Source organism: Coenobita brevimanus, chromosome 12 (assembly GCF_032717465.1).
Source record: "Coenobita brevimanus isolate Jiangsu-jjx chromosome 12, ASM3271746v2, whole genome shotgun sequence".
NCBI classification, from domain to species: domain Eukaryota; kingdom Metazoa; phylum Arthropoda; class Malacostraca; order Decapoda; family Coenobitidae; genus Coenobita; species Coenobita brevimanus.
In genome coordinates, this window is record NC_136965.1 from 1,864,846 (window position 1) to 1,875,000 (window position 10,155).

The window sequence follows — 10,155 nt, forward strand, 5'->3', positions numbered from 1 at the left end:
CCGTTTCCCGCCAGAACCCAAGCGCGACGCATTTGGAGAAAGTGTGTGTAACCGCCTCATTTGAATGCAGACTTCGCGACCTGCCTCTGACATTTTTGCTTTACATACGAAAGCGCCAAATTGCGAAAATACCGGTTGCTGTTTATGGTGTTATTTTGGCGTGCGAAGGCGAGACGGTGTAATTTGTTGTGATTTTTGCGAGAGAGGTGGAATTTTGACCGGGTGTGGATGCGCCAGAGGAATGCACAATGTCTGATTAGGTTGTACAATGCAAGTAAAACGTACTATACTCTTTTTCCTCTAAGTTGGCCTAAAATTGCCATCTCTCCATCTTGAATGCTGCGTCCTAGCAATACACTGACACTAGAGTATTATGCTGGTCACGAAGAAGTGCTGTGGAAAGGGTGTAGAGACAACTAAGACATACTATACTCTTTTTACTCTAACTTGGCCTGGAACTGCTATCTGTTGATCCCCCCACTCGTCGCTCGCAGGCTAACTCCTGGGTTATTAATAAAGAAGGAAAGTAAGAAAAAATGAGAAAGACAGAGAGACAAAAAAAGGTAGGAAAGAGAGGAGGAAGGAAAGTAAGAAAACAGAGAAAAAGAAAGACAGACAGACAAAAAGAAGGAAGGGAAGAATGAAGGAGAGAAAGAAGGAATGTAAGATTAAAGACATAAAGACAAACAGACAGACAAAAAGAAAGACAGACAGACAGATTAAAAAAAGAGAGAGAAATGACAATAAATACTGATCTGAAATTAATATAGAAATTGTATTACGTGAATTCTGTAGCGTAATTTCCACCAATATTTGTATAATTGGCCACAGAATGACACAAAAACAGAAACTAACACAGCTAATGTTTTTGTGGCTCGCTGTATTTAAGGTGTAGGGGCGATGATTGTTTTTTTTCTGTCTGTCTGTTTCTGCTTCAGTCTGTGTCTGTCTTTCTGTCCGTCTTCTCTGTCTGTCTGTCCTCTTTCTCTCTCCCTCTCTCTCTCTCTCTCTCTCTCTCTCTCTCATACACCATTTATTATCCTCAACAACTATATATAACGCGAAAAAAATCATTCCAACGCTCCATGAAAAATATTAAAACTCAAAATTGCTGAGCCTGACTATTTTTTAAAATATATTTTTCCCTTTTCTCTGTGTGTGTGTGTGTGTGTGTGTGTGTGTGTGTGTGTGTGTGTGTGTGTGGTGTATGCTTCACTGTATGTGTATGTATGTATGTATTTATGTATGTATCTATGTATGCATGTATAAGTGTGTATGTATGACTGCAAGTGTGTGTATACATGTAAATCCGTGTATGTATTGCATGTAGGTCAGTGCCTGGAAATATGTATACACCTGAATCAATGTGAGTATATGTCAGTGGGTCTACATACATGTGCACATTAATCCGTGTGCGTATTTTAGATCTACATATGTGCGTCTAAGCGTGAAACGAGGTCCTAGCCTCAAAGTATAGAGCCATAAGGGTGAGGGTAGCATAGCCTTTCATTGCATAATCGACTCTATTTGCGTCATAATTTGGCCATAAAGGGTTAATGAGTGGGGGAACTAATGGTCGCTTTACTCTCTCTCTCTCTCTCATTCACTCTAACTTTGTCTCGCCCTCTGTGTGTGTGTGTGTGTGTGTGTGTGTGTGTGTGTGTGTGTGTAATTTTAAAGATGAAGTAAATATTGAGATCTTGGTAAAAACAGCGTAAGTGGCATAATCTTCGTGAGTGGTCTTGCTGAGAGAGAGAGAGAGATCTAGGGAGGCCGTATGCAATTTCGGCGCAGGACAGGTCGGACCGGAAGTAATCTTGCCTTTATGTAAACTGGACTGGGCTACAATGTCGGCTCTCTCTCTCTCTCTCTCTCTCTCCTTCTGTGTGCCTATCTATCAATCCATCTATCTCTTTGCCTGTCTATCTACGAGTATCTGTTCATCTATCTATCTGTCTGTCTATGTATGTATGTATGTATGTATTTATTTATGATGATGATGATGATGATAATAATAATAATAATAATAATAATATGGTAATTATAACAATAGTAATAATGGTAATAACATCATGATCATCATTTTCGTCATCAACATCATTAAAACACAAAAAGGGCAGCAACATCAATGACAACAACAAATACAAGAGGAATAATAAAGGTAATAATAATAATAATAATAATAATAATAATAACAATAATAATAACGATAATAATACATCACCGGATTCAAGAAATTTTTTACATCTTCACTCAAAAAAAGTCTCAAGAAAACGAAATACTCTCACCCGGCGTTATCAAGCATGAATTAAAAAAGAAGTTGAGAGAACTGATAAAGATCGCATAAATAATTGACTGTCTCCACAAAACTGAATAAAATAATCCCTAATTTACAAAAATCCAACAATCACACGTCGTCGTAAATCGCCTAACTCATAAATCATCGTAGAATAGAAATGAGTGGGATTTAAAACAGGAGTAGGGGTCAGAATTTAAAGGGCGTTAAGCTGAATGGACTTAAAAGACACTAGACTTGAATCGGGAGTGAATTTAAATATCGCACACCATTCACCACCTCTCAATGATGCCAAAACTCGCTCTGATGTACTCCTTCGCTACTATGTCCCTATTCTAAGCTGAAAATTATTGTTTAGCAGTAATATTAACTCAATAGAAGCGAAAACTTTGAACTGACAGGGTATGAGAGAAATCAAAAGGAAAAACAATGAAATGAAGAGGGTAGAGAATGCAATTTCAAAGATCATATTGCATGCTGTAGAGGTAAGAATATGGTAACATTGTTCTTGCCATATGGGTGTTTGTTTTTCACTCAGTCACCGATTTAAAGGTAAATAAGGCGAATATATAGACGAGAACGTGCATTCCGTATAAATTTTGAGTTGTTCGATGACTTGTAAGGTTTTGGGATACGTTAAACATGGTGCAAGAGCTGCCTAGGGAAAACAAAATGTCATTAGATTGAGGAATAAGGAATGTGCCTTTATTTTTCAGCAGGCGTGCCTATATTAGCATTTGCTTACTATTTACTAAAGTTTTTAGAGTGCTGAATATGTTGCTGTTAATTGTTTGTGCGTATATTACCCGCAAAGTACGAATTAATCGAATAAAATTGTACGTCTCGGAGTTTCTGGGATTTATCACCAGCCCAAAGTGCTCGCATCTAACGTTGCCACTTTTCCAATGTTTACATATGCATACACTCAAATTTCTGTATCGAAATTTTCATCATAATTAATTTCTTCTTATCTTTTAATAAATGGGCATCGAATTGATTGTGTGTTAGACTTTTCTCATGATAACAAGGCAAATTTAATGTTTGCGGTTCTCAAATTGGCACCATCAGACGTGAGCATCCCATCTCAACCAAATAATTGCTTTTTGTTTCTTGATTTAGTATTGTTTCCTAGCATATTAGAAGGTTTGAGCAATTCCAGATCAAACTTATGTAATATTAGTGAAGAAATTTACATGAAAATGGTTATTTATCGCCAATGTTTATGTTTACATTTGGACCTTTAATATTCACGAGATGAGGCACGTGACTTCAGTTTACCCCTAGCGTCGAAGGGGAGAGCGCTCAGTTTTTCAAGATCGTATCGTGCTTTCGTCTGCAAACTGTGTCCATATGGCGGGATGTAGTGACAATGGAAGTGTGAAACGAGCTCAGTATCAGCGTGATAAGGTAAGCAAGGACTTGTAAATGTGTTAATAAGGCTGAAATATAGAGAGGAAGGGAGTTGCTTCCGCGTTACTTCCGTTCTTGCAGCCCGTATTTCCAATCACGTGAACCCCGTAGCACCGCATCCTCCTCACAAGTTTGTTCCGTAATGTTTTCTGGTAGGCTATTTATCTCATTTTCGTCAATAAAAGTATGGAATTTTCAGAAAACGATATGGATTACGTGTTAAATGCAAAGTAAATAGCTTAGGAAAAGATGTTTGACAATCAACAGAGTTCCGAAGCGTGCACGCCTCGGTGAGATGCTAGCTCGTCATTCCTATTCGCATTGGAAGGCTTCGTAGCACGGGTTTCCCAGCAGTTTGTGCAACATAGTCCTTGATCTTATGTTGTTATTTATTTTTAGCATCACCAGTGTCCATCCTCTTCCTTTAGCTATCTCATTGTGTGGACAACTCTGCCATTTCATTTCAGCCAACGCCAAACGAATTTACAGTATATAGTTATGAGTCGTAGGAGCCTGAGAGCACTATTACCGTGTGTTAAATCCACTTATAGCTAGGATAAATATGCCATTCTATTCAAACCAAAGCTGATAATCTGTTTGGTGTCTGTGCAGCCTTCATCGTCCTTCTCTATTTATCATTGAGCTTATGTATCTGTTTATCCGCCTCTGTCTGTCTGTCTGAGTTTATGTACCGTATGTCTTCATCTGTCTAACTATGAGTTTATATTTATATGAGTATTCAGGTGGCTGGTTGAATGGCTGTCAATATTTGTCCAATATATCTCTATCCATTTGACCATCTCTTTCTTTATGTCTGTCTGTCTGTCTGGTTAGCTAGTTGTTTTATTTCTCTACGGTATGTGTGTATGTTCCATATGTATGTATGTATGTTTGAAAGTGTGTATTTATGTGTGTGTTTGTATGTGTAGGGTATAGCGGCTTCTACAGTATAATATCCATGTATGCTTTCGTAAATACACCCTAATTTTAACGTGCCTGCAGCTCTTCGCTAAATATTTTTCCGCAATATTCATTTCTTTTAGCCAAGTGGAGATATTTGTTCTTTATCAGTTTATATCACGTAGCTCAATGGCGGAATAAGACGATACTGTGGCTTTGCATTCCTTTCCATTGCACTTCTTCGTGACTGGCATTATATTGTAGTGTTACTCAAATGTTTCAGCTCAGTATTTAAGATGGAGAGGACAGTTTTAGTCCAAGTTCAAATTAAAGTACATGAGAAACAAAAGGCGAGAGAGAGAGAGAGAGAGAGAGGGGGGGGGGCTGCCGTAAAATGGACTCTGACAAACTTGAAGGAAGCTAAAAACTTTGATATCTTTCTCACATCCATTTTCCCTGAAGAGTCGAGGTTTGCTCTCTCTCTCTCTCTCTCTCTCTCTCTCTCTCTCTCTCTCTCTCTCTCTCTCTCTCAAATCTGAAGGGCCACTTGGCAATTCAGGGAGTCAGCTGAGGTAGAGAGAACCAAGTACCTGGTCTGAAAGCTAAATTATCGCTCTTAGAGAGAGAGAGAGAGAGAGAGAGAGAGAGCATTTGAAGTGTTTAGGTATATAGATAGATAGATAGATGGGAGTACAAAGTGAATAAAGATGTCGAAGTTCTTACAGTGCATGCAAAAGTTGGAAAGAGAAGCCATCATACCCTACCGATACAGGGAGGGGATAAAAGTTTGCCTAATATTACACCTCTTTTGCTTTTCTCTTTTCTCTGCTGCTTAATATTTCTAAACTGAGAGATGCTTGGTATATTTTTCAGCCATAATATTTCGCCTCTTCTGCGTCTTACGTTTATGTTTGGTGATATTTCCGAACAGACAGGCTTGATATTTCTCAGTACTAATATTTCACCTCCTCTGCTTCTCACTTTTCTCTGCTGGTTAATACGGTATTCCAAAATTGAGAGAGGCTTCATGTGTTTACCATAATATTTCACCTCTTCTGCTTCCCACTTTTCCGTGCTGGTTAATGTTCCTAATTTGAAATGGGCTTAGTATGTTTGTCTGCCATAATATTTCACATCATATTTTTCTCTGCTTGTTAATAATCCTAAACTGAGAGGCCTGTTATGTTTCTCCGCCTTATTATTTCATATCTTCTCCTCAGTTTTCTAAGCTGGTTCTATTTATCCGATCATATACGATGCTGGTATGGTGCGACAGGGAGGAAAGTGACAGACATGTAAATACACACGACGCAGTGGAATAGTAAGCTAACTTTTGCCCCAGCCTGTACCACTCTCTTTACTGTGAGGCGTCACGGAGGAAAATTACACTGACCCCCTTACTGTGACGCAGTGGAATGGTAACTTTTGCCCCCACTGTATCTCGCCAACACAACTGCGCAAATGGTTCTTAATATCTGCAGTAGCGGTGAAGCCCTGCGATGAAGCCTCTGCAATTCTCAGGCTAGGATTATGAAGCACTCTGTTGCACTTTGGGCCTTAGAGGTGCCTTTTGAGGTGGAGGGGAGAGAGGAGTGGACGGGAAGGGCGGAGGAAAGGGTGGAGTGGAGGGAGGGAGGTAGGGCGGAAGGGAAGGAAAGGGAGGGGGAAAGGGAGAGGTGCTTGGGGTGAGGTGGATGGGGGATGAAGGTAGAATGGAAGGGATGGGGAGGGGGAAGAAGGTGGAAGGATAAGGAGGGGGAAAGGGAGAGGTGATTGAGTGGAGTGGGAAGAGGGTACAGGCGGAAGGGAAGAGTGGGGGAAGGGGAGGTAATGGGGTGGGGTGGGGTGGGGGAGGAGGGAAACCGACTCTGTGTGTGTGTGTGTGTGTGTGTGTGTGTGTGTGTGTGTGTGTGTGTGTGTGTGAAGGGGGTCAAGTGTTGCGATAGAGTGTTTTATCTGTGTATCTTGTGGGTTGATTTTTGTTTTTTTACCTTTTAAACCTCAAGAGACGAAATATTTGTTGTATTGTGACTGACGATGGACGATTTTACAACTTTTGGAAAACCTTTAAGTGTGAGGCGTAGTGGAGGTGGTGGAGGCAGTATGAGAAAGAATGATAGATATTCTTGTTGGCACAACAGTTTGGTTAAGGCAGATACAATTATATACCTGCCTACCTATACAGTCTCTCTCTCTCTCTCTCTCTCTCTCTCTCTCGCGTGATTTTTAGGAATGACCATCTTGTAAAAATAAGTAGGCACCAGTACCATTCAAAACACACACACACACACACACACACACACACACACACACACACACACACACACACACACCTCCCGCGCCATGTGTGTGTGGTTGGCAAATATGTTCGCTCGTTGAAAAGAATTTTAATTTGGGAGAGAGTTTTACGGACCCAAGAAAACGATACATTTTGGAAACGTTCAGAGGATTTCAGAAATGTTCCAGCCTTCCTGATCTGAAGGCCTAGAAAATGAGTTGCTGTTCCCCCTCTGTCTGTCTATGTCTGTCTCTGTCTGTGTCTGGTCTGGTCTGGTCTGGTCTGTCTGTCTGTCTGTCTGTGTCTGGTCTGGTCTGGTCTGTCTGTCTGTCTGTCTGTCTCTGTCAGTGATTTAAATAGGTAGGTAGGTAGAGAGAGAGAGAGAGAGAGAATGATGCGGGTTGTAAAGAAAAAGGATATCACAAGGAAATTAATGAGCTGTGTGTATGTGTGTGTGTGTGTGTGTGTGTGTGTGTTTTATTAATGAGTTTAGAATTCACTTCCCCCCCCTCTCTCTCTCTCTCTCTCTCTCTGTCCATTCCTAATTAATTTTCCCAGGTACGTATAAAAACAGAAGCCATGTACGTAAATATTTGCCCCAAATTTTGCAAGATTCGAAAAAAATATCATACCAGGTCGTAAGATTTTTTTAAATATATATCAGTGACCCCGGAAGATATCAAAGAAAAGCAGAAAAAATAAGAGAAAGAGAAAAATTTATGACTGAAGATGGGGGAGAGGAAGGGGGAAAGGGAGAGACGGAGGGGGTAAAGGAGAGGGGAAGAGGAAGGTAGGAGGGGAAGGGAGAGGAAGAGAAATGGGGAGGAGGGGGAAAGGGAGAGGTGGAGGAGGTAAAGGAGAGCGGAAGAGAAGGGGAGGGGAAGGGAGAGGAGGAGAAGGAGGGGAGAAGGGAAAGAGGAAGTGAGAGTGGATAATGGAGAAGAGGAAGAGGAGGTGTGAGGGGAAAGGGAAAACGGGAGAGAGAGGTGAGAGAGGACGGAAAGCGGGTCAGGAGGGGGAAGGGGGAAAGGGAAATGTCAGAACGGTAGGGATGGGGGGATGGAAGCGGGGGAGGGGTTAGAAAAGGGATGGAGGAGGAGGAAGGAAGAAGTTTGAAGGAAGAGGAAGGAACGGGAGTGAAGAAGGGATTGCAACAGGAAGAGAAATGAGAAGGACTGAAGAAAAGGGGGAAGGGGTAGGTGAAGGAGAAAGAGAAGGCAAGAGAGGGGAGGAAGGGAGGGAAGGGGTGGAGAGGGGAAAAGGAGGGAGTTAAGGAAGAGGGGAAAGAAAATGGTGCATAAGGAAGGGGAAAAGGGGGAGGCTTAGATGAAAAGGGAAAGAGGAAGGGAGGGCATATAGCAAAGGGGATGGAGGAAGGGAAGGGAGAAGGGGTTAGGGGTGGAAAGGGGGGGAAGTTTTGGTAGGAGGAGACGTAGAAGGGAAGGGAGGGAGAGAGGATGAAATGAAAGGGGGTAGAAGAGGAAGGGAGGGGAGGGGGTCAAGTGAGGGGATGGGTGGGGGAAAGGGGAGGGGGAGGCTTAGATGAAAAGGGAAAGAGGAAGGGAGGGGATATAGCAAAGGGGATGGAGGAAGGTAAGGGGGGAAGGGGTTAGGGGGGGAAAGGGGTGGAAGTTTTGATAGGAAGAGACGTAGAAGGGAAGGGAGGGAGAGAGGATGAAATGAAAGGGGGTAGAAGAGGAAGGGAGGGGAGGGGGTCAAGTGGGGAGATGGGTGGGGGAAAGGGGAGGGGGGGGTTGATACGAGGTGGCACAATAACACAATCTATAAAATGAAATGGTAAAAGTTTGAATGGTAATGGTAATGGGAGGGGAGTTGTGGGGTAGGGGAGGGATGGAGGGGAGTTGTGGGGTAGGGGAGGAATGGAGGGGAGTTGTGGGGTAGGGGATGGATGGAGGGGAGTTGTGGGGTAGGGGAGGGATGGAATGGGTGTGGGTTGGGGTGGGGTAGGGATAGGTGATGGGGCACTGATGGTGATGGTGGTGGTAATGGTGATTGTATTGATGGTTTTGGTGGTAGTGATGATGATAATGGTGACGATGATGATGATGATGATGGTGGTAGTGGTGGTTGAATTGATGGTTATAGTGATGGTTATGATGGTGAATGGTGATGATGGTGATGGTGGTGGTGATGTTGGTAAAAGTGGTGGTGGTGATTGTGAACTGTACTGAGGTGATGAGATGGTATAGTGATTAATGATGATGGTGAGGATGGTGATAATGACAGCTGATGATGATAGTGAATGGCGATAGTGATGAAGTTGTGATGATGATGATAGTGGACGATTGATGATGATAGCAATAAATGATGATGCCTGACCCCACTATCATCAAAGCGATTACGTTTTAAAATATTTTCTTAGTGCTACACACATTCCTTTTTATTCAATCTCAGTTAACCTTTTCGAAATGACTGCGTTAATTAATTTCGAAATCTAAGGTGAGATGTGTAAAGGTGGAGATGAAAGGCGTGAAGGGACGGGAGGTGAGGGGGAAGTGAATTTGGAGTGAAGCGAAAGGAGACGACGCAGTGAGGTGAGGTGAGGTGAAGAAAGGGTAGGGGAAGTGAACAGTGAGGTGGTGGTAGTGAGGCAATGTGAGAAGGTGATATGAGGTGAGATAAGGTGAGGGAAGTGAATAGTGAGTCAAAGTGGGGCGAGGTATGGTGAGATGAAGTGATTAAGGCGACAGTGAGGGAAGTGAATAGTGAAAATAAAAGGCAAAGTGAAGCAAGATGAGGTTAGATGAAGGACGAGACAAGCTGAGATGAGGTGAGGTGAGGTGAGGTGAGGTGAGGTAAGGTGAGGTGATAGTGAGAGCAGGTGCAGGTGGCCGTAACATACAGCATGGTGCGCAATCTGCTGTAACTTAGCCCCCGGAAAAAGCGATGTTATTGGCTCATGGTATACGGTACAGCGCCTCGCCACACCGAAATTGGTTGCATGCCCGCCTTTACGGGAGAAAATGCCGTGCTGGGAAGTAGGAAATTGCTAGAAAATTGCTGTATGATGAAGGGAAGTTAGTTTATTTTTTGTAACATTAATAAAAGCGAAGTTAACCTTTTCACAGCCCCGCCCTAGGCCCATAGTTAGTTGCATGTCCGCCTTAAAAACTTGCTTGCCAGGAGGTGGTTAGGTACCGCATAAAGTAGGAAAGTTTATTATATTATGTCTAACATCACTAACAGCGTATTTTGTGCTCTAATATTAGTAAATGGAAGTATATTTATTCTAACATCAGTAAAAAGGAAC